At 38.1% G+C, this 20,656-nt stretch overlaps 1 long non-coding RNA gene across 1 annotated transcript; it reads right to left on the bottom strand.

The window, feature by feature from the left end:
• Nucleotides 1-8,533: 8,533 nt before the first annotated feature.
• LOC113720410 (uncharacterized) lies at nt 8,534-13,067 on the bottom strand. Its single transcript, XR_003455302.2, has 3 exons — nt 12,979-13,067; nt 10,095-10,173; nt 8,534-8,829 (listed from the first exon to the last, which is right to left on the bottom strand). It is a non-coding gene; the product is annotated as an uncharacterized lncRNA (long non-coding RNA).
• Nucleotides 13,068-20,656: the final 7,589 nt, after the last annotated feature.

Genomic DNA, 20,656 nt, shown 5'->3' on the forward strand with positions numbered 1-20,656 from the left:
CAGTTTTATGATGAATCTTTGAAAAATCATAACTCGCTCGGTATAAGTCGAGAATTGGAAAACTTTATACCGTTGGAAACCTCTTAGAGAGTACTATAAGTTCCTAGAAGACACTTTTCCATGAATCGAAGTGAAAAGTAGTCAAAAATGAGCATGAAGATGCAGGGTCGGTTTTCATGGCAGAATTAAGTTGGATTTCGGCCAACTTTGAAAATTCGGCACGATTCACACGTTGCAAACCGGCCTCTGAAATTTGCAGCTCAATTAGGGTTACAAGTGAGGTGTATGACAAAACAAGCGGATCAAGAATCGGAGTTTCGAGCACCGAGATACGGTAGCTCAAAGTTGGGCAAATTCAAGACTGGAGAAAAATTTCCAGATTTGAACCTCTAACTTTAGTAATTCAATTGGGTATCGAAACGAACTTGAATTGGCACCAAAATTGGCAGTATTTCAATACTATATGGAAAGTATCTCTCTATCGAATTTCAAGGAAAAATACCTTCGGCAAGGTAGTTAATTAGCCCACCAAAGTTCAAGAAAAATCCTAAGGCAATCTGCCTTTGACTTGCATTTCCCAATTTCCAATCGTCTAACCAAGAAAGTTATCCAACCATGGTTCATTTGTGAAATAAGGGTCTAAGATACACCCATAATATCTTTGGTAAGTGTTTAATATCAAAAACATCAACTAACAAGTTCACTCCAAGATTTGGTTCCAAACCAGTCCAAACATTAGGGTTTTCCAAAACAGAGCAGTCCACTTGCTTCAGTCACAAATCAGTCAATATAGCTCGAAATCGAGCATGGCTTATGCCGTTGGAAAATACATTCATAGGACTAAAATATCACAGAAGAAATCATTTCCAAATTCGGCACCCAACTGGTTCAAATTCGGGCATCAAGTTGCTGCCTGACCACTTCATTCCAGACGAACAGAGCAACAGGACAGCGAATTAAAACATTTGGTTCGGCTTGCTCACAAAGAATCAGAACGTGCATTTTATACCAAATTAAAGCTAGGAATGTCTAGTTTCAAACGCCACCAACGGAACATGATTTTGACATCCGAGGACAGAGTTATAGCCAAAATACTACTGCTGGTCAGAGTCATACGCGAATCAGTTTCCAGATTTGCTGGTTTCTAAAAAAAATTCATTTGCCCATTCAAACCTCATTATTTTTCAATGAAATTTTCCACACCTCTAATACATCATATAAGCATCCAGTTCAAGCCATTAGTTCATTAAAAACTGGCCTTAAAATGGCCGAATAAAACAGGGGTAGAATCGGAAGTTTTTGCTTCTTGCACCCAATGAAGTTCCTACTAATTACCCACCACTTATGCATCATTATAATCACTAAACCAACAATATAATCACCATTAATTATCACATCAGCAACAACAACCCAAGTGTGGGAATTCCAAGAGCCCACAATCACATTTTTACACCATAATCAAGTAACTAAGTGCATGCATGAGCTTAATCTTGCCATATAGTCTCCAAAAGATAAGAATCCATGGGTTGATCATTACCTACTCCTTTGGTTTGCAAGGTCAGAATTTTCGGCCCTCTTGAAGCTCCAAGAAACCGTGAAAGCTCCCCTCTTCCTTAGCTAGATATAGTCTCCAAGTGGTTTGCTAAGTGGTCTCCAAGTTTGGTGTGATTTGGATGAATTTTGGTGCATGGATTGAAGATGAAAAATGAAGAACAATGGAGAGCTCTTCTCCTTTCTTGTTGCACGGCCAAATGAAGTGAGGAGAGAGAAGGTGTTGGTTCAATTGTGGCTTCCTAAGTAAGATTCATTGTGTGGTGCAAAACCCATCTCAAAGTCAACTTGAAATAGTGCAATTAGGATGCGTTTGGACTCGATTTTTCTCGCGCGTTTGGTTCGCTAGTGCACTAAACCTCCAATGCATATATATTCATGTAAATATTATTCACTCTTAATTGTCCCGAAATAAGGGTCTAAAGTCCCTCAAATGAAGTCGCGCGTGTGAAAACGCGTACCGTCAATTTTACCGCTATAACGCGAAACTTTCGAAAAATTCTTATAACGATTGCACTACTAACTATCACTTGAATATTTATTCATAAAATTACCTATTTTAGGACCATAGTACAAGTCTCCAATATTCCAAGCTTATTGTGCTACTACGCGGATAAAATCTCCAAGCACTATTCACTATTTTTACGAAACGCGCTCTAGGAAATTAATTTTTGAAACGAATCATTTTAAAAATATAACGAAGTTACATTACCATGTATTTAGGTCTAATAAGACTAGAAAATATTCCTTGGAAACAAAACCGAATTAAATAATTTATTAAGCCATAAATTAGGCATAAAATAATAGTTTTTACGAGTCTTCACAGGTTCAACTTGCGTTTTATTAAGTATAATTTTAATTGAGGGTTTATCGTGAAAATCGTGAGCAAAACATTTAAGAATATCAAAAGAATAAAGAGTTCTTGAAAAACTCTATTTCTTTGAAATTGGAAAATTTTCAGTTTTATTATGAATCTTTGACAAATCGTAACTCGCTCGGCATAAGTCGAGAATTGGAAAACTTTATACCGTTGGAAACCTCTTAGAAAGTACTATAAGTTCCTAGAAGACACTTTTCCATGAATCGAAGTGAAAAGTGTTCAAAAATGAGCTTGAAGATGCAGGATTGGTTCACAAGGCAGAATTAAGTTGGATTTCGGCCAACTTTGAAAATTCGGCACGATTCACACGTTGCAAACCAGCCTCTGAAATTTGTCACTCAAGTAGTGTTGCAAGTGAGGTTTATAACAAAACAAGCAGATCAAGAATCGGAGTTTCGAGTACCGAGATACGGTAGCCCGAAGTTGGGGAAATTTAAGACTGGAGAAGAATTTCCAGATTTGAACCTCCAACACTAGAAATTTAATTGGGTATCGAAACGAACTTGGATTGGTACCAAAATTGGCAGTATTTTACTCCCATATGAAAGGTACCACTCTATCAAATTTCAGGGAAAAATACCTTCGGAAAGATAGTTAATTAGTCAACCAAAGTTCAGGAAAAATTCTAAGGCAATCTGCCTTTTGACTTCCATTTCCAAATTCAAATCGTTTAACCATGAAAACTATCCAACCATGGTTCATTTGTGAAATAAAGGTCTAAGATACATCCATGATACCTTTGGTAAGTGATGAGCATCAACAACTTCAATTAATAAAATCATTCCCAAGTTTTGCCCCAAATCAGTCCAAATACTACGTTTTTCTAAAACAGGGCAGTCCTCTTGTTTTAGTCACAACTCAATCAATTTAACTTGGAATGAGGCATGGTTTATAGCGTTAGAAAATACATTCATAGGACTAAAAGTTCACAGAAGGAAATGTTCTGAAATTCTGTGATGACCCCACTTCTCCCAAGGGCGAACCCAAGGGTATCGGCGGGCCGCCTGCCTAGCTCGCGCCAGGACTCAAAACTTAAAGTTCGAAAGAGCACTAAATACAATATATACAATCCCAAAAGAGTTATAATTACATTCTCCAAAAGTATCGAGTCAAACCACCAAAACAAAAACAAACATCCTAACTGTTCAACTATTACAAGCCAAACTAACTATACTAGTATACGAGCCAAAAGTCCCCGCGTCGGCCCCTGCTAGGGAAAACAAAAGGAATGGGGTAAGCTATATGCTTAGTAAGTAAACAGGGGCGAAAGCATAAATTTCACGTAACAGTTACACAATAAGAGTAAAGCAAAAGCAGAAAAGAACAACATCATATAATAAGGATACGGGTGGCTCCAAAGCCAATTCATGTGCCATGCATGATCTCCTGCCGACACTCCGTCGACCACAAATAATAGTCCGTAGAACTTCACTTGTGCACCCACCGACACCTTATCACCCTCACTGGCCAGTCACCTCACAAACTTGCCCGGGCGAACGAAATCACAAACTTGAGCTTGAGTCACAAGCTCGGGTCACAAACTTGGTCACCTTCTCGGTGAACCGGATTCACAAAATTGGTTCATAACATGAACCTACAAACTTGGTGACCTCAGACTAAGTTGGACTGCCTTCGACCAAGCCCTAACCGGCTCGAATAGTCCAACCAGGTCAAGAGTTCGCCCTAAACTCACAAACTTCACAAAATTATTCAAAATCACAAACTTTGCAAACTTCACAAACTTTATTCGAAAGTCGCCCCGAGCCACAAGCTCAAGGGTTTTGGTTCCAAAAGGTTCATATACATATGCCAAGTACAATTATACATTCAAATTAGGGTTTAGGTCGAGTGCGATAAAGTACACCCTCGCCTAAGTGCCCTTTTCACATATCTCAAACACATAGCAAAGAAAACACACCAAACTGGCCTGAATACTTACCCAAAATACAAAAGTAGTACTAAAGCAAAATCGCTTCGCGCGTGTTCGCTAGTAGTGGGCCCCACCGGCTCCGCCTAACTCACCACTGTCTGAAATAGAAGATTGTGTTATAATATATCACAAACGGCCACTAACGTACTTAAAACAAGCAAAACGGCAAAATTGGCAAGCGCCAGTGCGGAAACGGCAAACGGGACGGCCAGATCTGCCATCTCAAACCGTTTTGGTCAAAAGTTAGGCTAGGAGTGTCGGATCAAGGTGGGTGAGACACCGTTTCGAAGCTAAAAGGAAGAGCTACAACTTTAATTTAGGTATCTCAATCCAGATCTCAATAGGTATAGGTCAAAAATGCACGAAACAGTGCCAGCTGTTTCATTGCGGTTTACCAAACAGGCCCTGTTTGCAAGGCCGTAACTCACGGCTCAGAAATCGAAATCAAGAAATTCCAGAGGCGTTAGAAAGCTGAAACATAAGGCTAAAACTTTGATGTTTTGGCCAAGATCTGAATCCACTCAGAATAGAACGAAAATCGAGTGCCAAAATACCCGTCAGAACTGTCCAGATACAAGGCAGTTCTGACGATCTATATTGTTTGGGTCATAACAGAGGCTACGGAACTCGGATTCCGACGTACTTTATACCGTTTCGAAGCTGAGACCAAGATCTAAATTTCTTATGAAGGAGTCGACACCCAGATCGAATGGGATCAATACAGAAAAACCCACGGTCAGAAACTGAAATTCAAAACGTACACAAACGAACGTCTAAAACAGGCCTGATGGTTTTGTCCATAACTCAGGATACACTAATCTGTTTGACCTGAAATTTTACAAGTAGATTCAGGACCTAAGAGGCTACAATGTTGAAGAAGGCCACTCAATCCAGTTTCGAGTGTAACTAGGTCAAAAATGCAAGATACTACACCAGCATCGCAAAAACAGATTCACAAAATGTATTCTAGCACAAACATCATAAAACAGGCTACCTAAGTCCAAATTCCGAGATTCCAAAGCCATATGAAATCTAAGATTTAAGGCTACATTTCATCAGAAGACTATAACAACCAATTCAGAAGCAATCCCAACCAAAACAACCAATTACAATCGCAGTTCTTACATTCGGCCAAAACCAGAACAGCAAGGGTAAATTCGACCTTTCTCACTCTACGCTACTCCGATTGACCTGAAATTTTACAGGCACCTATAAAATGTCATTACCTACAACTTTGATGTTTTAAGCCAAGGCCAATTCGGCCTCTATCTATGACCAAAATTTTCGGACAGAATGAAGAACCAAGAACCCTAATTTTTCCAGATTTCTTCCAAAACAGAAATTACTTGAAATCTTCCACTTTTTCCACCCTCTAGAATCATTATATACCATTTCCAATCATCATAAACAACCACACCATCATAATCCAATTAAACCAGAAAAATCATCATAAAATAGAAAACTTCACCAAATCACTCCAAACCAAGATAAAAACCAGAAATTTCAGCACTTGAATCACCAACAAGCATAACATAAGCATCATTAGGTGTAGTAGGGTGGTTCAAGCCTCACTTACCAAGAAACAAGAGAGAGGAAGATGTTGGTCACCTTAGCTCTTCCAAAAAGCTTCACTAAACAACTTACTAACACTAATAGGAGAGGTTTTATGGAGTAAGTTCAAGATTAAACGGTTAAGTTGTTGATTTGGGCAAGATTAGAGCAAGGAATTGAGAGAGGTTTTTCTTCTTTTGCTTGGAGAGAGAGTCGGCCAAGAGGGAGAAAAGAATGAGGAATTTTTGGTTATTTTTGGTGATTTATTTGGTCAAAATAGAAAAAGGTGAATAGTGGTCTTATGGTAAGATTAAATCTTATGGTGACACTTGTCACCTTTTATTAAATATCTACCTAACTTTTCTCTCTCATATCAATCCAAATTGCAACCTCTACTTATCTCTTAACACCCGGTAAATTAAATCCAGTATCCGAAACTTAACCTAATCGGCCTAATTTTTCCGAACTTTTCGCACTAGTGGGTCCCACGTCCGATATACGTTCTTAATTTCTCAAAAACTAACTAATACTAGAAAAATCATCTAAAAACTCTAGTTACTGAATAAAAATTATCTGGGGAATTTTCTAATAAAGAAAATGTAGGAAAGCGGGTTTTCAATCTTAACCGGAACTGAGGGTTTAAATCTTAATCCCTACTTAGGGTTTTCGAAATACTCCCAAAACCAAACGTTACCGCCCAATTAATGAATATATCAACGTAGAACGAACTGGGGCCTCACAATCTCCCCCACTTAGGACAATTTCGTCCTCGAAATTGCAATCAACGAGCTAAGGGTTGAAAAACTCGAAATAATCAAAAGATCAAAAGGTGTACATATATATACAAGTCACGCCAAAATGTACGCAATATAATGCACCATATACACCAAGAGACATTTCAAGTTAGACAAAGTCAAGTGCAGCAAGTACTATAGATGCAGGTATTAACATACCACAAGTAAATGACATGTAGGGACAATACAAGGGCAAATGAAAGAAACGCGACTTGTCGCCCCACACTCAGTGAAAACCACCGTCGTCCGGTTTCTTACTCCACTTCCCAAAGTGCCCGTTGATCTCTTGTACTCACTCTAGCCAGACAAAGCTTGTTCATGTTCCCCAAAATGCAAATCTCAAGTACTTAGCAGCGCCTCAACTCTGGAGTACTCAGGCACAAGAATCCGAAATAAGATAATTCACATCTCAAGCTGCAGTCCAAAGAGTAAACTATCTACAATCGAAATTCCTACCTGACGAACCTACCTATGGTCCTCAGATACCATGAGAAAGATTTAAGACCTATAACATTTATGATCCATAACTTATGCTTGACCGAGCATCTAGTCCTTCATACTTATTCACCACTTCATCCAGGCTCACCCCGCGCAGAGACCACGCGAAGCAGCTATAGGTTTTATCCCTCAATTGCTTAACTTTCAAATAAAATCAAATCCCACAGTCCGGCATCCTAAACTTTCAGCCTAGGATACACTACAGAGATCTGAAGCCTAAGCTCTGATACCAACTGTGACGACCCCACTTCTCCCAAGGGCGAACCCAAGGGTATCGGCGGGCCGCCTGCCTAGCTCGCGCCAGGACTCAAAACTTAAAGTTCGAAAGAGCACTAAATACAATATATACAATCCCAAAAGAGTTATAATTACATTCTCCAAAAGTATCGAGTCAAACCACCAAAACAAAAACAAACATCCTAACTGTTCAACTATTACAAGCCAAACTAACTATACTAGTATACGATCCTTTCTTGCTCAAGGTGGCCGGCCAACAAGGAGAGAAAAATGGTGATTTTTTGGTGAATTTTGGATATTTAATCCCTTGGTCAAATAAGTCAAGACAATGAATAGTAATTCTTAAAAGTTCAACCAATAAGAAAGTGACATGTGTCACTCTATTAAATGCATCCTTATCATACTTTTCTCTCTCACATCAATCACTTCACACACCCTACTTATCTCTTAATACCCGATAAACTTTTAACAGTATCCGAAACTTAACCTTATTGGCCGAATTTTTCCGAACTTTTCGCACTAGTGGGTCCCACGTCCAATATTTATTCTTAATTTTCTAAAAACTCACCAATGCTAGAAAAATCATCTTAAAACTATAATTGCTCATAAAATCCTCTCAGAAAATATTTCTAAGCCAGAAAATACAGAAAACATGCAATTAAGGGGAAATAAACCCTAGGAAAATAATTAGGGTTTTACGGGTTCTCACAGTTTTCGATCCTTACAATTGGTATCAGAGCTTGGTCTCCTAGAGATTAAGCTCAATCGGCTTGGGAGTAAAAATGACAACCAATAATGCTATGTTTTTTGAAGGACATTCTGTGATTAGACCACCTATGTTTAATGGGTCAAATTATGTGAGTTGAAAAGAAAGAATGATAATTTTTTTGCAATCTATTGATATTGAATTGTGATTTATTATTAGTGAAGGTCCATATTATGCCTCTCTTATAGATGAAAATTGTGGCGACCCCACTTTCCCCTAAGGCGAACCAGAGGGTTGGCGGGCCGTCTGCCTAGCTCTCGCCAGGACTCACGTAAGCAAGCTAGCAAAAATCCTTTCGAAGTATAACCTAATCTATTACAACATCGTTTCCCTCCAAATAAGCCGGTTTCTAGAATCACATTAACTTCAGAGATAACAGTGCCTTAAGATAGCCAACGTCGATTCTTAAAATACCTTCCCGAATACAACCCAAGAAACAAAAAAAAATCAATTCAAATACATCCTTACAAGCCAAGTAACAAATTCATACAAGCCACATACAAATCCAGGGTTTACACTTTTCCAACTTCAAGTGGCAACCCGAAACAAAAGCTACATTGTTTAATTCAAACTACATGCTTAAAGTACAAGTAGATCTCAAGTCTTCCTCAGTTGTCAGAACCTGTAAAAGAAAACCACAACGTGGGATGAGCTACACAGCCCAGTGAGGTTCCAAGACGCTCTAACAGTTCAAATAGGTCAGGTAAGTTGTGCATATCATATGCATGATTCGGGGTTACACAATGGCATGTTACCATGAGGTGATAATCATTACATGGGTAGTTGCTACCTTCAAAACACATGTAGAACTAGTACTTTTGGAATGAATGGCCATATAAATATATTTTCATAAATTTTCAGTCAAACAAATAGTGGCTCGTCCGACTAGAAGAACATTACAAGGATTGCTTCATCTCAGAGGTTAATGCTCATGAGGAGTCTTACCCGAGAATGCCAACTAGGAGAGCAATAATATTATTAATAGTAAAGCAAGCACGAAAGGATACGGTGTTCCAGTGGAACTTTGTCGGTCATCTGCACCTTATAACTCCCGGATCCCCACGGTTGACTGGCCATCACCTTATCCCTCCAGTGGTAATACTCGAGTATACCGAAACGGTTGTCCAGGGTTCCAACCTACCCGACCGAGCCCAGTCCTGGCTCGAGTAGGTCAGTAACCGAGGCGGGGCCCAAGTTCAGCTTATAGCTTACAACATGCACAGGTAACAAAGTAATTCGACAAAAGTAAAATTCATCATTTGAATAGGTCGAGAGAGGTAAAGTACACACTCGCCTAACAATGATGGACAACTTCATATGAGCATATAATTTATGATAATCAAGTAATCAGTAACCACATAGATTAGAAAACGGTAAGTAAACACGGTTAACGGTAAACGATAAACGGTAAACGGTAAACGGTAAACGGTGGTAATTACGGTTAATTGGTAGACATATGTCATTTTAATAGGCCGCCATTGGCCGTTTTGCACTTTTACCACGTAAGAGTCGAGGAGATTCACTCCAACGACGCAACCACATTTAGATTCACAGATTCATTAGAAAATATTTCACACACTTCACCACTCGAACGGTTAGTGTGATAAAGTACACACTGCGCACTTCGATGGATCGGAACTTATTTCCCAAATTGTCACATAACGAGTCACAAGAGCACTTTAACCAAATAAGCATAAAATAAGCAGGCTAAGCACATATTGAGTTTACAAGATTATTTGATAGGGTTAATCATTTAACCAATTCATGTCGATATGCAATGTATATATATATTTCTTAAATAGGCACGAGTATGGTAAATACTTAACGATCATGAAATGAGCATGTCCTAGACTTACTCAATTACGTATTCCTATATGGAACACTCACCTAGTCAAACAAGGGCAATAGGTTCAATTTGAAGTTCAAGTGTCCTCTGTCGGATCCTCTTAAAGGTCCTCGCGTGCGCCTGAACGAATAGTAATAGTCTATCATTTACAATTCCTACTATTGTTGAAAATCGTGTCATAGAACAAACTTAGGAAAAATCTCGTGAACAAGTCTTAATTATCCTAAATCTAAATTCTCAAGCGGGGTTTCAAGGTACAAGAGAAATTAAGTCTACATCATGAAATTCAAGGATAAGACATTTGAATATTATCGAAGGAATAAGGAGTACTTGAAAAACTCCATTTCCTTGGAATACGGAAAATTTCAGTTTTGATGCAATACTTTGAAAAATCGTAGCTCACCTTTTACATGTCAAAGATTGGAAAACTTGGTACCGTTGGAAACTTCCTTCAAAATGCTAAAAGTTCCTAGAATACACTTTTTCATTATTCTAAATGGAAGATAGTCAAAATGGGCTCAAAGTTACTGTTTTGGTTCATAAGGCAGATTTAAGTTAGTTTTTGGCCAATTTTGGAAATTCGGCAAAATTCACTTGTTTGGAAATAGCTTTTGAAATTTGCAACTCTATTAGTGTTGTAATTCAAGAGTATAACAAAACAAACGGAATGAGGAACGGAGTTTTGAGCACCAAGATACGGTAGCTCAAAGTTACTAAAATTTTCTTGTTAAACAAGGGTTTTCCAAAATCAAGTCTCGAACTTTGGTAATTTATTTGACCCATGAATCGGTCTCGGAATAACACCATAATTAGCAGTATAATACTACCATATAAGGGTTGTTCCTCTACCAAATTTCATGGAAAAATAACTTCGGAAAGGTGGTCAATCAAACACCTAAAATTTCGCAAATACTAAGACAAAACTGCCTTGAACCTTTTGTTTTTCCATTTCAGACATTTGGTCAAAGAAACATTCCTCCAAACCTGGTTCATTTGTTTAGGCAAAACTTAAAGAACGTTCATGGTGCATTTGGTAAGTGTTTAGCATCAAAATATTCAGTTAGCAAGTCTTTGCCAAACCTTGCATCAAATCTGTCTAAAAAAATCAGGGTTTTCAAGGACAGAGGAGGTTTCATATTTTGATCACAGATCACTCAAATTAACTCAGAATTTGGCATGGTTTAAGGCGTTGGAAAATACATTCATAGAGCTATAATTTCACAGAAGAAATCATTTTGAAATTCGGAACACAACTAGCTCGAATTTGAGTCACAAGTTGCAGCCTCAGCATTTTGTTCTTGTAAAGCAGAGAAACAGAACAGCCGACTTAAAATAGTTGGTTTGGCTCACATACATGGAACCAGAATGTGAATTTTATATCGTCGGAAAGGTTGGAATGTCTAGTTTCAAATGCCGCTGACGGCACTCGATTTCGACATCGGAGTTCAAAATTATGGCCGAAATACGAAAGCTGGTCAGAGCATTTCGGGAATAGTTCCAGATTTACTAGCTTTGTTAAATCGATTTATTTGACCAACCAAACCTCAATATTTTTCAATGAAACTTTGTACACCATATATTCAACATATCAACATGATATACAAGTCATGAAACTCTCAAAATTTTGCAAAAAGGGTTGCGATTAAAACAGGGCAAATCTGAACATTTTTTTGAACGATGCATCTTTTGGAGTCTAGACTAGCTAGGTATCATTAATCTACCTATTTAAACACTAAACTAGCATTATATCCATCATCAATCCAAGGGTGGGAGTTCATAGAGCCCACCATCAAAATTTTCCGACATGAAATAAAACAAATAACATGTAATTTTGGCAAATAATTCCACCACAATAAATCTGTCATCGGCTAAACAGAATTTCCAGCAGCTAATTGGTCATAACCCAACTTTTTACTCGGCTAAAACATGATATTAAGTACTCAATTTCAGCATGCAAATATTTGACTAGCTAATCAGATCATCCAAGTCATTGTGGGAATTCATAGAGCCCACTCACCAAGTTTCCATTAAAACTCAAAAGAGCTACCATCGGCTAAGCTGGAAAAAAAATTGCAGCAGCTATGTTTCAACATTTTTGGTCAATTCATCCAACGGATCAAGTACTTTACAACTGAATATCTTACAAGACTTAAGACACATATATTTCATGAATTAACTTATCTTAACCAATTAACACTTCCAGTTCACAATTAAGTTCAAACAACAATCATAAACCTCAAAATTTCCAGGTTCAAACTCACGTTAGTTCACAAAATTTTCCAGCAGCTTGGGTGTTCTTAATTCAGCTTTTCCTCGGCTAAATCAAAGTGTTAAGGCTCAAATTCAACATGTCATCACTTAACTAGTTAATTAACATATCTAGCTCAGGAATTAAGTTCGATTAACAACTACCAATTTTCCCCAAAATCCAGAATTTTTCCCAGTTAGCCTCGATTGATCATGCATGAAACAGATTTCTGTTTTCGTTTTGTTTTCTTGGTTAGCCGAGTTAATCATCCTCATTCCAGCCTCAATCGTCATGTTGTTAGCTAGATAAACATGGATATCAACTCAGATTATCACATTTAATTACATTAGACTGCATTTCAACATTTCCAGCTCACGGTAATTCCATTTCATCAAACAGATTTTTCTCAAACTTCTGATTTCAACATCCGATCGAATAACTCTACATGCAAGGCCATAATCTTCCTATTTTCACTTAGCTAATCACCATGCATGCTCAGATGATCTCAGGGAAACAAAATTAAAGCTGCAACTCCTCATCCATTCTCGGCAGAACCAAATGCTACCGAAACAAATTTTTCCTAAGTTTTGATTTCATCATCCGACTGCACAATCAACATGCATGTCCATAGACAGTTCAATCTACCACTAATCAACTTATTCTAGTTCAGTAATTACCTAACAATGAAGGTTATACGCACGGCAGAAAGCTGAAGTTTCTCCCCTCTTGATTCACACGTGACTGGATGTGATGTTCTTGGTTGCAGTAGTTGCGGCTGGAATTGATGGAAATGGTGATGATTAGCAGCTGGGTGAGGTTTAGAAAATGCAGAGGAAACTCACGCACGGCCTCTCCCTCTCTTCCCTCGAGCTCACGGACAGAAACAGGAAAGATTGCAGCTCGCGATTCCTTTCTGGTTCCAGCCTCTGGTCCGAAAGGAAATGGAAGCTCTCCCACATTCACTTCCGGTCGATGTTTACGAGGTGAAGGATGAAGTGTGGTCTGAGATGAATGGTTGCAGAGGATATGGAGTTGCGGTAGTGGTTTGTGATTTAGAAATGAAGTAGAAAATATGGTGCCGCGGTTTTGGAGAAGGAAGAAAGAATGGTTTACGGTTTTGGAGCAGAGGTTGCGTATGTGCGAATCGGTTGCGTATCGAATTGGATAAAATGTGATTGGCCGATAGTTGTGGTGATTAAATTGTTGTCAGAGGTTTCGTTTGGTTTGCATGGAAATGTAAGGGCATTTTAGTCTTTTCACTTTGCTCCCCAACCTCAACTTAATTTCTCAAATCCAACTTAATTCTAAAAATTATCCCCAAGCGTGATTTAAACGCCTAATTATACCCTAATACACCTAAACCATTTTTATCGAATAATTATCGATTAAACTTGAATATTGAGATTCCTAGTAATTCTTATATTATTTAGCGATTAAATTAATTATTAGAATTTCCAATTATTATTTCTCAAGGAATAGAGTTAGTCTAACTCGAAATTTATCGATTTAGTAATGTAAAGTCAAGTGAAATAATAATCAAATCCAAGAATGTCAATTTGCACATAAAAATTATTTTTACGCACTTATTGTGAAAACAAAGAAAGATAAGAATATATTTATCGAATTTTTCACACCTTAATTATGTTTAGTATACTTGTATCATGTTTATCTAAAATTTATAGGCTTTGTCTCATAGTGAACATTCTTATTAGTGTTTAACATTATTCACTAATTTAGAATTAGTTATAGAAATTCAAGAAATTTTATATACTTAATCTACTCAGGTAACATTAATTTTCAACATTAAGAAAACTAAGTATTTTAGTATTTTATTTTAAGGCGATAAATTAATCTAACTCAAGAAATATTAATTTAATATAGCAAAACCGAATAATTCAATATTGGCACAATTATATTATTTATTACTTAAAAATTATCTCTACACTTTTATTTCAAAACAATTAATTACCATTCTAGAATTCGAAGAAATTAATGATTAGATCAATGAAATAGTTTACCATCGAAATATGAAGTTAATGTAACAAAACCACGAAGTTTAGTAGTTTAGCACAATTCTTTTATTTTGTATATAACGTTTAATTCTACATACTTATTTAGAAACAATTTGACTTCGTGCTAAAATTTATTAAAGAATTAAAATGCAAATAAAATATGCACTGATATTTATATGTCTATTTTTCAGGGTTCTCACAAAAATACTCATAGATCTAGACCAAAAACAAGAAGTGAACTGACTGCTATAGGCAGAACTCATCTCACCTTAAATGCTAAAGCCATGAATGTGTTATATTGTGCTTTAGACTCAAATGAATCTATTAAAATCAAAGGCTGCAAGTCAGCCAAGGAAATTTGTGATAAACTGAGAGAAATTCATGAAGGTAGTGAGAATGTTAGAGAACAAAATAAATCCATTCTGATTACCGAGTATGAATCGTTCAAGATGGAACCTCATGAAAACATTGATGAGATGTACTGTAGATTCAATGACTTCATTAAGGACTTAGAGGTGCTAGAAAAAGAATATTCTGTAGGTGAGAAAAATAGAAAAATCTTGAATGCCTTATCCAATGATTGGGAAAATAAAGTGACTGCTATTGAGGAGGGTAAAGATTTGAATACTATGCCTATTGAATCTCTTATTAATTCTCTAACCTCTTATGAGCTGAAACTTAAATCCAAAGTGCAAGAGGAGGAGGATGCGAAAGTAAGAAAGAATATTGCTCTGAAGGCTTCACAAGATGAAGATGATCCAGCCTCCGTGAGTGAAGATGACATGGAAGGTGATGATAGTGATATTGCACTCATCACACGAGACTTCAAAAGAATACTCAACAAGAGGAAATTCAGAAAAAGTGGACCTAACAACTCCTTCCCGAATCAGTCCAACAATTTGAGAAACAAAGGGAAGATAGAGTTCAATAAAAATCAAGCTGATAAGTGCTTTGAATGTGGCCAACCTGGACACTATGCAAGTGAATGTCCAGTGATGAAGAAGAAAGAAAACCAAGATTCAACAAATTTCAATTCACATGGAATGAGTGCAACTCCGATGGTAAAATTGAAGAGGACGAAGAATCTGTTCAATTGGCTTTTATGGCCATTGGAGATGATGAGGTAACATCTTGTAACTCTCAAGTTGAAAGTGATGATGAAACTGAACTGATGATGATCTTGAATCTTTCATTATAAAATTGCGTGATAGTTTGAAAGAATCCTATACTAGAAACAAGGAGTTAAAACAGAAAAATAGTTTTTTGCTTCGAGATAATGCAAATCTTTTTCAACAAAATAAAAATTTTAAAGCTGAAAATGATTATTTTAAAAAGTGTGAGACTGCTTTACATTTTGAACTTGATAGAAAAACAAAAATTTGTGAATTGTTCAAAAAGGAACAAGGTGATTTGAAAAGAAGAATGAATGGTCTAAATGAGTTGCTTAAACACAAGAAACAAAAGTAATCCAAAAGTTACTACATGTTTGGCTTGCCAAATTAAAGTGAAAACGGCCCTAAAGATACATTTAGGGTCCCACTTCATATACAATACAAAAGAAATATTCATCTAGTTCATTTAGCAACCAACTAGCAAGAATCATTCCAAAAGTAGTCATATGCCTGTAAGGAAAACAAAAGGAACGGTGTGAGCTAATTGCCCAGTGAGATACTATCACTTACGCAACCAATTGCATATAAGCATCAAACTTTCATTCAATATAGTCAAATAAGCAAAGGCACACGTCAAATAGGGTGATAAAAGGATACAGCTGGCTCTCAAGAGCCCTTTTCCTCGTTTGCATTTCTTGATCGGACGTCATTGACTCTCCGTCAATGTTCAACAATAACCAACTGTAGACTCCACTTTACTTCCATTCCTTCCACCTAACATTCCCCAACCGGCCCCGAAATCCAAACACTTGCATTGTGGTATTACTCGAGTAAACCGGAATCGAGAGTCTCTCATACTACAAGATTCCATATAACATTGCCCCATGGCACATTAATTGGCACGACCAAGCCCTCGCCGGCTCGATTCAATCAATTACCAATGGGGTTGAGCTCATTGATAACATTTGTAGTCGTTGGAGACTCGTCCAAACGACACCAAGTCATGCATTTCATTTCATATAACATTCCAATAACTTTTCAATAACATGCGAACCAATAAGTGAGAATGATAAAGTACACTCTCACTTCAATCAATTAACATTCAACATCTCAAGTTCAAATATCAAAGCCATATAATAGCACACAAGTGAGTAGTACACTCACCAAGCTCGCAAATGTGGTTTCATGCACTTCCGTCAAAAGAACGTTGTGCACCACGGTCACGTCCTAAAACATGCAAACAAATACAATGAGACTCGATAACGAGTCATAACCAAGGCCAAACATGACCCCAATAGGGTTCCATAAGCATATACAAACATTAAAGGAAACCAGAAATTTTGGAAATGTAATTAGCTTTGGCCCTAAAAAAAACAGTTTTTGTCCTCGTTTTGCGGTAATAGCACCAATTTCACTATGATTATCGGATGAGGGTACAAGACCCACCATTTCGAAACTAAAAGACAGGGCTATAACATCACAGAAGGACACTCAACCCAGTTTTGAGTTCAAACAGGTCAAAATTGCAAGATACTACATCAAAAACGTAAAACAGATTCACAAAAATGCATTCCAGCGGAAACATCATAACTCAGGCTCTACAAGTTCAAATCAAGAAATTCCAAAACCAGATGAAAGCTAAGAAACAGGGATAAATTTCATCAGAAGGCCTCAACAGCCAATTCGGAAGAAATTCCAGCCAAAACAACCCATTACAGACGCACTTCTCAATTTCGGGTAAAACCAGAACAGCAATAGTAATTTCGACTTATCTCATTCTAAACTACTCCGATTGACCTGAAATTTTGTAGACACATCTAAAATGTCATTCCCTAAAACTTTCATGTTTTAAGCTAAGGCCAATTCGGCCTCTAAATAGGACCTAAAATTTCGGACAGAATGCCCCCTCAAGAACCCTAGTTTTCTGAAATTTCTTCCAAACCAGAAATTGGTTGCAATTAATCATTTTTCCCACCTCCTTAAGTCATTATAGACCATTTCCAAATATCATAGATAGCCACACAATCATGCTTATATTAAAACAGAAAAATCCCCAAAAATAATAAAACTTCATCATTTCAACCACAAATCAAGAAATAATCCATAAACTTGCATCTCTTACCACCACTAAGCATGATTTAAGCATGAATTAAAGGAGGATGGTGGTTTTTCACAACTTACCTCAAGAACAAGAGAGAGAGAGCTATTGACCACCTTAACTTGCCAAACAACTCCACAAATCCACTCACTAACTCTAATTGAAGAGGTTTTATGGAGTAATTTCAAGGTTGGATGGTTAGTTTTGATGATTTGGAACAAGATTGAAGTGTTTTCTTCCTTGTGCTTGCAGTAAGAGAGAGAGAAAGGGAGGAAGAGAGGGCCGGCCACTTCTTGATGTTTTTTGAAGATTTTTGGTCAATTTTAAGCTATTTTAACCAATTTGGTAAAAAGGTCAAAAGGTGAATAGTTGTGGACAACTCAATCCAATCACATGGTGACACTTGTCACCTCATTTAATGACTTGCCTAACTTTTTTTTTGTCTCTCATACACCTATCCACTTGGTACCTCTAAATATCTCACAGCACCCGGTAAATTAATTCCAGTATCCAAAACTTAACCTAATTGGCCGAATTTTCCCGAACTTTTCGCATTAACGGGTCCCACGTCCGATATATATCTTTAATTTTTCAAAAACTATCCAATACTAGAAAAATCATCTAAAAACTATATTTACTCATAAAATTCACCAAGAAAATTTTTCCCTAAGCCAGAAAATGCAGAAAACATGCCATTAAGGGGAAAAACCCTAGGAAAAATATTAGGAGGAATTTACGGGTTCTCACACTCTCTCCCCCTTAAAAGAATTTTGCCCTCGAAATTTCTCACCTTAACTCCCGAAAAGATTTGGGTATTTCTTTCGCATTTCTTCTTCCACTTCCCAGGTAGCTTCCTCTAACCCATGGTTTCTCCATAGTACCTTCACTAACGGAATCTGCTTGTTTCGGAGCTCTTTGACTTTCCGGTCGAGCACTTGGACAGGTTTTTCTTCGTAAGCAAGCGATTCGTCTATTTCGATCTCCTCTGGTTGTAAAATATGGGATGGGTCGGGATAATATTTTTTTAGCATCGAGACGTGGAATACGTCGTGAATTCGAGAGAGACTGGACGGTAGCTCTAATCGATACGCGACCGCTCCTACCCTCTGGAGGATCTGGTAAGGTCCGACGAATCTCGGTTGCAATTTCTTTCCTCTACCCGCCGTGACACTCCGTAACGGTGTAACCTTGAGGAAAACACGGTCTCCAACTTCAAACTCCAAGTCTTTTCTTCGGTTGTTTGCGTAGCTCTTTTGTCGGCTTTGAGCAGTTTGGAGTCGTTGCCGTATGAACTTGACCTTTTCTCGAGCCTCTTCCATCCATGGAATAGTGGTTGGATCCAATGCCTTCCTCTCGCCAACTTCATCCCAGTAGATCGGTGATCGGCATTTTCGTCCATATAGTGCTTCATATGGAGCCATTTGAATTGACGAATGGTAGCTGTTGTTGTACGCAAACTCTACCAAGGTCATGTGTTGACCCCAGTTGCCTCCAAAATCCAGAATAAAAGTTCGTAGCATGTCCTCGAGAGTTTGAATGGTTCGTTCTGATTGTCCATCCGTCTGAGGGTGATAGGTTGTGCTCAAGTTGAGTTTCGTCCCTAGAGTCTCCTGGAACTTTTGCCAAAACCGAGATACGAAACATGGATCTCGATCGGAGACGATGCTCACCGGAACACCGTGCAGCTTTACAATCTCGTCCATGTATAGTTGGGCCAACTTGTCCATGGAATACTTCATGTTCACCGGCAAGAAATGGGCCGATTTGGTTAATCGATCGATGATCACCCAAACGGCATCGTGTCCCCGCTGCATTCGCGGCAAACCTGAAACGAAGTCCATGGTGATGTTTTCCCACTTCCATTCAGGTATCTCAAGGGGTTGTAACAAGCCCGATGGTTTTTGATGCTCTGTTTTCACTTGTTGGCAAACGAGACATTTTTGCACGTACAGAGCAATTTCCTTCTTCATATTGTCCCACTAATAATTTCCTTTCAGGTCTTGATACATCTTACTACTACCCGGATGGATTGTATACTTGGATCGATGAGCTTCCTCTAGAATCTCCATTTTCAACGATTCATCCTTCGGCACCACTATTCGGTTTCGGTATTTTAAAATACCCTCAGGACCAAAATTGAAATCAGTGGTTTCCCCTTTTTCCACCTTCTCTCCCCACTTTCGTACCATCTGATCCTCCTTTTGAGCTTCTTTAATTCTCTCTAAAAGAGTGGAAGTCACTTTAATATTGCCAAAAATCACCTTATGGCTCCCAGGGCAAGGTTTCCATTCACACACGGAGTCTAGCAATTCCCACTCTTTGATCATTAGACTCGCGACCTGAGCCTTACGACTTAGGGCATCGGCCACCACGTTTGCTTTTTCCGGATGGTAGTTGATGGTACAGTCGTAATCCTCTAGAAATTCCATCCACCGTCGCTGCCTCATGTTCAATTCCTTTTGTGAGAAGAGATACTTCAGGCTTTTGTGATCGGAGTAAACTTCGAAAGTTACTCCATATAAGTAGTGCCTCCACTTTTTCAGAGCAAAAACAACTGCAGCTAGCTCCAGATCATGGGTCGGGTAATTTTGCTCGTGAGGTTTTAACTTCCTCGAGGCAAAAGAGATCACATTTCGGTTTTGCATTAATACACAACCCAGGCCTTCTCGTGATGCATCAGTGTACACAGCGTATCTGTCCACCCCGTTTGGTAAGACTAGAACTGGAGCCATGGTCAATCTTTTCTTTAATTCTTGAAAACTTACGCATATGCCTGTAAGGAAAACAAAAGGAACGGTGTGAGCTAATTGCCCAGTGAGATACTATCACTTACGCAACCAATTGCATATAAGCATCAAACTTTCATTCAATATAGTAAAATAAGCAAAGGCACACGTCAAATATGGTGATAAAAGGATACAGCTGGCTCTCAAGAGCCCTTTTTCTCGTTTGCATTTCTTGATCGGACGTCATTGACTCTCCGTCAATGTTCAACAATAACCAACCGTAGACTCCACTTTACTTCCATTCCTTCCACCTAACATTCCCCAACCGGGCCCGAAATCCAAATACTTGCATTGTGGTATTACTCGAGTAAACCGGAATCGAGAGTCTCTCATACTACAAGATTCCA

This window comes from Coffea arabica, chromosome 6c, assembly GCF_036785885.1.
Source record: "Coffea arabica cultivar ET-39 chromosome 6c, Coffea Arabica ET-39 HiFi, whole genome shotgun sequence".
NCBI lineage: Eukaryota > Viridiplantae > Streptophyta > Magnoliopsida > Gentianales > Rubiaceae > Coffea > Coffea arabica.